The sequence below is a fragment of the Nyctibius grandis genome, chromosome 3 (genome assembly GCF_013368605.1).
Source record: "Nyctibius grandis isolate bNycGra1 chromosome 3, bNycGra1.pri, whole genome shotgun sequence".
Classification (NCBI taxonomy): domain Eukaryota; kingdom Metazoa; phylum Chordata; class Aves; order Nyctibiiformes; family Nyctibiidae; genus Nyctibius; species Nyctibius grandis.
The window spans coordinates 39298594-39308765 of NC_090660.1; positions in this window are offsets into that span (position 1 = coordinate 39298594).

Here is a 10172-nt window from a genome sequence, read left to right on the forward strand (position 1 = left end):
CAGGTGTTTCACACACCTCTGAGTCACAGACTTCCCTGAAAGTTAGTAATATGCAGATTGGAAGAGGTATCCTAGGGCTGCTGTGGAACAGAGAGCTGAGGGTTCCTTTCCAAAAGAATACTCATATTTGGAGGCTGTGGTAGTGGTGCTGGGTTTGGTGGATGGAGCTCCAGGTGTCTGCCTCACAGGCATCCGAGAAGGGAAGGTCCCACAGGGAAGTCTTCAGGCTCGTCTGAGTCCTAGTGGGATGTGCCCTGAGTAGCTACACACATGGGTTTCACCACTTCACAGCTAAGTTGTCCCCAGTCCATACCCTGCAGGGCAGTAGCTGTGTTAATACAACATTCTACATGTAGACACAGGTAAGGAAACAGCCTGAGACATCTTGCGCTTTCAATAAAAGCAAAAAACATGTTCTGTTTGACCTGTGTGTTGTGCAATACAGCTGCTGTCCTGGGTGCATGCAATGAAAAGAGAAACACAAAACACAGTCTGGAGTTCATGGAACTTGGACTGAGTGCTAAAAAGGGGAAATCTTCCTTAGAAAATGATCCTGAAGAGAGGCACGTAAAGAGGAGCAGCCCAGAGGGTCTGGCCTTCTCTTGCTCTTTTTGCCTAAGTAGGAGCTGCCAGAAGATCACTGACATAACATGTCTTGCTCAAAGGGATGCTGCACTCTGGAAGTGACAGCTCTATTCAAGTCCCCCTGAAGGGAAGGGTCTTAGAGAGCCACTCATTACCTCTTGCTTTTTAAATCATGCATTTAGAATCATAGAATGATAGAATTGTTTTGGTTGGAAAGGACCTTTATCATCAAGTCCAACCATTAGCCTAACACTGCCAAGCCCACCACTAAACAATATCCCTAAGCACCACATCTACATGTCTTTTAAATACCTCCAGGAATGGTGACTCCACCACTTCCCTGGGCAGCCTGCTCCAGTGCTAGATAACCCTTTAGGTGAAGAAATTTTTCCTGATATCCAATCTAAACCTCCCCTGGTGCAACTTGAGGCCGTTTCCTCTCATCCTGTCACTTATTACTTGGGAGAAGAGACTGACACCCACCTTGCTACAACCTCCTTTCAGGTAATTGTAGAGAACAATAAGGTCTCCCTTGAGCCTCCTTTTCTCCAGACTAAACAACCCCAGTTCTCTCAGATGCTCCTCATGAGACTTGTGCTCCAGACCCTTCACTAGCTTTGTTGCCCTTCTTTGGACTCGCTCCAGCACCTCAATATCTGTGTTGTATTGAGGGGCCCAAAACTGAACACAGTATTCCAGGTGCTGCCTCACCAGTGCCGAGTACAGAGGGACGATCACTTCCCTAGTCCTGCTGGCCACACTATCTCTGATATAAGCCAGGATGCTGTTGGCCTTCTTGGCCACCTGGGTACACTGCTGGCTCCTATTCAGCTGGCCATCGATCACCACCCCCAGGTCCTTTTCCGCTGGCGGCTTTCCAACCACTCTTCCCCAAGCCTGTAGTGTTGCATGGGGTTGTTGTGACCCAAGTGCTTTTGAACACTCCTGTGTGAGGATGAGCAAGTAGTGAGAGCTCCTCCGTGGAGGATACAAGGCAGAAACAGTGGTCAACGGTTCAAGTATTGTGACAAAAGAAACGGAGCTTAAGTTATAGCTTTGATAAAAGGTATAAATTCAAGTTTACTCTGTAGTTACAGTCATGGTGCAGCTGGATATGAAGGCTTTGCCTGTGTGCATGCCAAGGACACACAGTCATTAATTGACTGCCTGGTCCAGCAGCTCTCCAGCTAATCACTGTGTATCTGTGACAACAGACAGATCTGCAAAGAAGTAACTCACTGAAATTTAGGGTAGCTTGGCAATGAGGAGATCAACTGGTCTGCCAGCCACTTCACAACAGAACAACTGACTGACTGCTGCAGGAGCTCTCCCAGCAGCTCGGGCCACGCCAGAGTTTTCCCCAGGCGAGCTCCCTGCAGTGTGTAAGCTGATAGACTATGTGTACATTTAGACATACTGCTTAACCACTTGGGGTGAAGGGTCCAGTGCACAGCCAGGGATTTTGCCAGGCAGTTCCTATTGTCAACCAAGGAATTGATCAAATCATGCATATTTTTTATAGGCAGTGGAAATTGTTCCTGCCTATGCAAGGATGGGCATGTGGGACTGTCTTTTGCTCATAGATGTGTTCCTTACATAGTTTAAGATAATCAACAAAAACTGATCATGCATACACTGTAGTGGTCATGTAGGTCCACAGGCCAGCTGGATTATAAGAATTCACCAGAACAACATTTTGTGGAGTCTCAATCCATCTAGCTGAAGACACCATTGCAGGGATGTTTGCAACATCAGCATCCAGGCAGCAACCAACCATCTTGGTCAAGAGATCCGATCCCCCCGCCATGAGCATTATCCTATGCAAAATATGCTGATAAAAATAATAGAAGTTCTGTCTGTGAATGTGTGCAGCAGTATATCAGTCAGTAAAGTGCAAATGGGAGAGTGAGAAACCATTTCTCAGCACAGTGAAGTTTCAAAATCTTGGAAAAGTGGACAAATTGGCCTTTTAAATTGATAACACCCAAATACATTTTGAAAGAGAGAAAAGAAACAAGTAAAACCTCAGCACCTGGCCTAGACCAAATAAGTTTAAAAGACCTCATACAGGCAGACTCCCAAAGGACTGGTATTAGCAGAACTCTGACTTACGGATGGCGACATGTGTACTGGGTAGTATCAAGGAACACAGAACTATTTTGATACTGAAATCAAGTTATGTGGCAAAACTGAGAGACCTATCACAATCTGGTCAACTATATTAATAATCTTTCCATGGATCTGGAAGTGTCACCACTCATCTGGAATTGAAAAGGATCATGCTGAGCCAGTTTACCATCAAGGTCAGAGTCAAAACAAGGGGATCCAATGTCACCCAATCATCCATTACTCTGCAACCTAGAAAAAGATGGCTATGGATTTCCACAAGACCAAATGTCAACAATGTGGCAAAGCCAGGTTACCACCTTGGCCTTTGCTGGTGACTTGGTCCTGCCAAGCAATGCATGGGAGGGGATGCAAAACACTTTCTCTCTTTCAGAAACCTTTCGGTGAGTACACTGATCTAAAAACCTGGGAAGGATAAATGTCATGGCTTTTTTGTCAGCCCTGCCCATGACTCTTACACGATCAATGACTGCAGCCACTGCAAGGTGTTCAGTATAAGCTAAACACAATTGCTCCAGGAGACTCTGAAAAATACACTGGGTTGAAAATTTAGCTATGGATAGGGACATCTAAATCTGAATATTGAAACTCTATTCTTGTTTTTCTAACATGGGAAAAGCTCTGTCAAAACCTTTACAGAAAGCTCTCACAGCTTTGAAGACCTACACAGTACCAAGACTCACATACTTGGTGAACCATGCAGACATGAAGGGTGCAGCCTGGGTGCAGCACTAAGGGTGGTGGCTGACAAGTCACCTGCGTGGCAAGTTTTATTCTAGGTGGACAAGCACAGTCATAGCACATAATCCTACTCACAAGGTACCACTGTCTGAGAAATTACTGTGGAAGGTGTTGTGCTAAAAGACTAATTACAGGCAGTTTATGGATAGACACTGGAGAAAGTGAAAAGATGAAACATTACTGGTAAAATAGCCCCAAAAGTTGTAGCTACAGTGTACAATACTAATGGCAACACCCAAACAACTGAAAGTTAATGGTGCCTCTGGAAACAAAGAGTCTGTTGAAGAGTTTGAAGAGTGTAAAGGGATTGTGAGACCTGCTGTGATGACCGTTCGCTGTCATGAACCTCGAACAGCCTTGTGCTCCAGGCTGATCCCCGCCCAAGCCATCCAGCTGCTGGAAAAACACCTCTTCACCCTTCTCTTTATAACTGATCCCACAGGTTTGTATTTCTGAGACACCTCACTTCTAAATTTGATTTACACAATCAGAACGAAATCCTCAGCTAAAGCAGTTGGTGCTTCATGTTATTAAAAACTACCTCCCCCTTGTGGCTAATGGCTCTTCTAGCCAGCAGCCTCAACCGCACCTTCTGTTCCCATGAGCTCCTCTGGAGCACATCTCAGATGCTACACGGTCAGAGGTCTCTGGTCTAAACACGACTGGAGCGTAGTAACAAGAAAGATGAGAAAAAAACGTGGTGTTCGGTGACGAAGACAGAATGAACTTGTCTCCACCAAAGTGGGTATTGCGGTAGACCTCTATGCAAAGGTGGCATGCAGGAGTTGGATGTAGTTCATCAACCTGTCAGCATCTCATTGTGTACTACAGCACTGGAAAAGAAAACAGTAACAACCTTGATTAAATAACACTGTTTATTGCTTAATGGACATGGCAAACAACAACCTACAACTGTCAACATGTTCTGCTGCCTGCTAGAGAAGAGATGCGTGTGGTGAGAGAGGTCCAAGCAGTAGCACTTTACTGGCTAAGAAATTTAGGGCGACACTGGCCATCATGAAATCAGATAATTTGATGCTGTCCACAGAAGCATTGCTACACTTATGAACCTTACCTGTTGTTCCCCCCAAGTGATTCCAAAGATGAAATATATTTTTCAAAGATGAAAGCAATATTTTGGGGACCTTCTGAATGTATGCAGTGCAACATTAAGGACAGCACATCTCCCTCCCGTCTCTCTGGTGTTAACAAGAAGAACAAAACAAAGAAGGAGGGTGATGCTGCTGGAGCTGATATTACTTCAAGGAAATATTTATATAAAAAGCTGAAGTAAGTATTATGCAAACTACCAATATATACAAAAATAAAGATCATGCCTGTTTCTGGAAGATAAAAAGCAGAAAAGTACCACATGGACATCAGTGTCAACTCAGTTCTGCATGAACTACAGCAGACGTGATGTCCCTTTAATTCTTCTGTGGCTAAGGACACTGCTACTTCCACAATAAACATGGACTGGCATTTTCTAGGCATGTCAGATTGCTGAAGGAAACTCCCTGACACCATAAAAACACTCCAGAAAGGGATATTTGTGGAAGTCATTGTGTATGACATCCTACCTCTGTTGCGTTCCCAATAGCCTGGACAGAGTTTTAATGACAGCTCGGTGCTGTCCTGTTTCTCCTCTGCAGTGACACTTGCTGGCACAAAACGACTTCTCTCTCATCTGGAGAAGTTTACAATTGCATGAATAGAGAGTTAGCCTCCAAAGTTTATTGGACTTCTCCAAAGCCTTCAAGGCGTCCCTGCTTGAACTGCTGTGGACTGATGGCAGCAGCCTTGAAGCACACACACAGGAAATCAAATCATGCCAGCTGAGGAGTTATGTCTTTTGGTTACCTATCAGGTAGAGTTTGAGAACACAGAAGCATAAAACGTAGATCAAGTTAAAGATCTACAGAAAATTTCTTGGCAAGATAAACTCCATAACCACTCGCCGTTGATTATTAGCCTTAAAATAAGCAACTCTGAAGCATTTTGTCTGCTTATCACCTGTTCTAAGATGATCATTAGTGTCCCCTAGGCCGGAGATTTTGAGTTTCCTCCTGAGCCTGGGGTTCAGTGCTCCCTCTTTGCGTAGCTTGTCAAGGATTTTATCTATGGAAGCTCATAAAAGGATTTTTGTGTTTTCTCATATTTTTCGTGCATATTTTAAAAGAAGATCCAAGTAGATTTTGCCAGGGGACAGCCTGTCAGAGACAGCATTTCATTTAACCTCTGAATTTTCTTCTTCTTCTTCACTTTGATTACATCTTTACACTTTACACTTCCAAATGAGAATCCTGTGCTTCAGGCATTTGACTGTATAGTTTACCACCCGTCTTTACCTTTCCGTCTTTTTCCTGTTTTAGGTTTATCACACAACCAAGAGTAATTGTGATTGCTCGTTGCTTTGACTACAAAGTAGAAGCTGACTGAAAAAAAAAGAAGATGATTGCTGGTGAGATATTGCTATAGAATCACTAGAGTAAGAGATTTCACACCAGTATCTGCTACAGTACTAAAAAGGGACAGAAAATAATGTAGTTAATCTTAATAGCATGCTATATTATAAGGCAAGATTAGAGAACAAACTCGGTGTTTATGATTAATTGCCTTTATCTGCAATGCTTTGTAAATGTCACTCTGAAGATATTTGGAGAGTTACAGACTTGTCCTGTGTCATACCAGGGATGACGGGATCACAAGGAAAGGACCGTATTGTATTTCATTCATGAAACTATAAGTGGATGCAAACCACATATATTGCCACTGCTTTTCTCAAGGGCTTTAAATGAAAGGAATTGGGTTTCTTAAAAAACAGACCCCTGCTCTGTCTTGCTGGTTGCTCCTTGTCCTCCCCTTCACGGGATCCAGCCAGAAGAGGTTCCCCCAGTGCAGTCCCCTCCAGCCCATGGTGGAGGGCAGAAGAAGACAGGCACTTCAGCCAGGTCCTTCAGTCAGTCAACTCAACTCGTCCATGGGAGAGAAGAACCTGTCCTTCTCCATATGGGGATGGCTTCCTGCAGGGCGAGTGAGCTGTGCTGGCCCAGGAGTGCCCACGCCAGCACTGAAAGAGACCTGAGCACAGGAGCAGCTGCTAGGTGGTCAGTCTGGGAGAGGGTGTCAGGCCCAACCTGCACCTCAGGAGAGGACGGCTTGTCTCCTAGCCAGGGACAGTCCCTGTGGAGCCCAGGCTACCACAGACATATTGGGAGCAGCCCATAGCCAGGAGCCCCTCAACCCAGGTGGCTACTGCACCATGCCTGGACCTGGCCCCGCAGAGGGAAGCGAGCGGCTCTGTCCTTGCTGTTGTCTTGATTTACATCCCTGATATCCTTCTACTGCCATTTCTTTTCTTCTACCCCCTCTCATACTCTGTCCTAACATCTTCATCGTCCTGCGAAATGAAAGCCATTTTCATCTAAGAAAAGGAAAATGTCCATATTCTTCCACAAATGCGCATGTGTGATTATTCCAGTAAAATATATGTCTTTTAGAAAGGGGATATTTCCTTTTTAATCAAGTTTTTGTAAAGTTCTGAGTTACTTATGGACAAGTTGGCCTCTTTTAACTTTTGAAAAAGTAGCACATTAAAAATATGGAGGTAATAGACAAAAAGACAAATGTGTCATTAGAAATGTTTTAACACAAGTAATCCAATCTAAATGTAAGATCCCTTTTCTCCTGCACTTATAATTAGCAATTTGCAAAACATTTTTTGTTTAGCAGCCTATATTGTGAAAGGATTGATTTCGTAGAGGTTTATTAGCTGTAACAAACACAGTGGGAGGTGCCAAACCTAAGCCTTGTGTTACTTGAAGGAGAAGTTTAGCTTAGAGCAAAGGAAAGGGCTCTGTCGAATAAGCCAGTGACTGTGACTATTGCAGAGCAGCCCCAACTTGTTTGTTCAAATCCACAGGGTGGCAATATAGACAACCCTGCCGTGCAATTGCGGGTCATGTTCGAGCTGGTGTCATCGCTACTGCAGATTCTTCAGAAAAAGGTGCTGTGCCTTCCGAGATCATTAGCCATGCAATTACACTGATAAAGAAATTTGAGCTAGATTCTATACCAGCATATTTGCTGCTGCAAATATTTAACAACTGATAGATAACCAACAACCACTGGAACCTGGCATTACCAAAGTAAGATAAACTTCTCCAGAAAGACATTTCAGATTTATTCAGTAGAAAGCATTCTGGAATGTATTTTTGGATCCTGATGGAAACTGCTTGCACATGAAACTTAGCAGAAAGAAATTTTCAGATAATCCTAACACAAGTGTGAATCTATTTCAAATCCTATCAATTTGTCCTCATATAATTTGATTCCCAAAAGAAGCTACATTCATTCCTTCTATGTCAGCTTGCACTGTGCTTGAAGAGAAACATGCTATTTTAGGTTCAATAAATTCTATACAGGGTCTTGATTGTCGAAGATTTCTGATTACAAAGAGTCGTTAGATTGTAACTGTAAGATACGTTGCATGGACAGCATGTAATCATAATCTGATTCAGTTACTGAAAGAGGTTCTACATACGACTTTGCAAAGATTTAGAACTAAAGTCTACAAGTCAGGGAATGTAGAAATATTATGGGGAGAATGTTGGGTTTTCCTATTTGTCTTCTGTCTGCTCTTTATTACTGCCTCGTATTCCCTACAGCATGAATACTAGGATTATCTTCCAGTGATTCAGGAGGCAGAATAATAACCCAGATGAGCTGTGAGCTCCTGGACCATGTAGTTTCTTGCTATTGACCAATAGGTCAATGTCTTTCTGTGAAACTGGAAGTTGAAAAGCTGCAATTTGGAAGTTCTCTATTGCCCCTTGTAAGTGAAAATTGATTTTTCTACTCAAGGGCAGTACAGTAAATGTAGTCTTTCTGAACTTCAGTAGACCTGTTGCCACTTGACCACAACTGGATGTATTAACTGAGCTAAACAGGAGATATAACGTGAACAAAGAACTAGGTAAAGATCTAATGATGATGGTAAGTTGTGCTGAAAGCAGAAATGGTGGTCTAAGGGGAGGTTACTAATGTAGTTCCTCAAGGATCAGTTTAGGAACAGTCTTTTGTCATTCTTCCACTAATAACTAAGGACAAAAATAGTAGCATGTTAGTGAAATACTCATGACACAATCTCAGAAGTACTGTGAATGCTGAAAATGTATCATTCAGGAAGAACTGAGTAGCTCAATGTACTGGAATAGCAGAAACTGGGTGAAATTTAAAATATGCTTTTGGTAACTTAGAAAAAGAAGTTCTGGTGCAAGTAGGAAATCCTTAGTTGGAACTGCCAAAGGAGAAGAAAGGTGTTGATCCAGTGGTTAATCAGGAGACAGCTCATCCACAGAACTGACAGGGTCATGAGAAAGGCAAGTGCTATCGCTAGGCAGACAGATACAGATATTTCCATTCAAGTTAGGGAAATATTAATACCTGATTACAAGGCACAGGGAAAATCCATCTGGGCTACTGTATAGAGTTTTCCATGTCAAGGATGAAGACTTTTTTTGTAACTTTTCTGTTCAAAAGATAATGAACAGCCCTCTTGGGGCACAAGAGGACTGAAATTCTAGACCAGCCTTTTAGAAACAGGGAGTGCAAAAAGATTAATTTTGAATCAACATGGAAAAGTTGCAAAGGGATGCTGTGTTGTGTTCACCCTCTTTGGCAGGGGCTGGACTTGCAATATCCCTTCTAGTTCTTTATTTTGACCACCCTGTTTCATTGTATGCAATGAGCCTGTAGAGTTTAGCTGACAAAATTATTTCTTATGACATATACTGTGTTAGATTTCATATATAGTTTTCAGTGGCAAATACTTACCTTTTGATAACACTGAGGTACAAAGAGAGCAGTCTTGTTATGATTGTACTGAAAGAATGAGGATGTGACTAGTATCTGATATTTGTTAACCAGTGTCTCTCTTTCATTTTTGACCAGTGTATCCTAGGGTCACTGAAAAGGTGAAGGGACCTTTGACTTCAAGCCCATTTACAAGAAAGATGTTATGTTCTTCAGACCTTGTTCTATAATGATTAGAGGCATTAGGGTAAGCAGATTACACTTATGATTTTAAAGGTTAGATTTTATAATCCCTTTCATTCTCCATCCTTTTTGTCAGAGCATTTAGTAGAGTAAGATCTCTTACACAAAAGGAAGAACATGTTTCAGCAATTATCATGAAACATACGATTTTGTAAGCATACACTATGGGAAACTGAATGTGATGGTGATTCACAAGCAGCTTATCTTCCTGATAAAAAACAGTATGAAACCTCTATGTTCAGTCTGAGGCCAGTGGAATCTTTTTGCTCCATATTTGCTAGGGCTATATATGTATTTAAGTGAGTTTAAACAGGGGAGTGGCAAGGGGTGTTTCGTAACCTTATAGGCGATTACAGTTTATAGCCAAATTATCTCCTGAATTACATTAGCTGAAATCAATGTCTTCTACTAGACGAACAGACTGTTCCATAAAACCTTGACAGATAAAGCATTAATAAGTGTTAGAGCTGACTTGGTCAATCGAACGATTTGCTGACGCTTCTTTTTACCACAAGCCTGCACTTTCAAGTTTAGTGCCAAAGGTTCACTATATATAGCTGTAGACAGCAAATAGATGTTCTCTTTTTGCGCAGATTTCTAACTAGCTGCCTGTTTCATTATCTCCTCGCTGGGGCAGCGTTTTCAGTGAGGGAGTTTAAAAT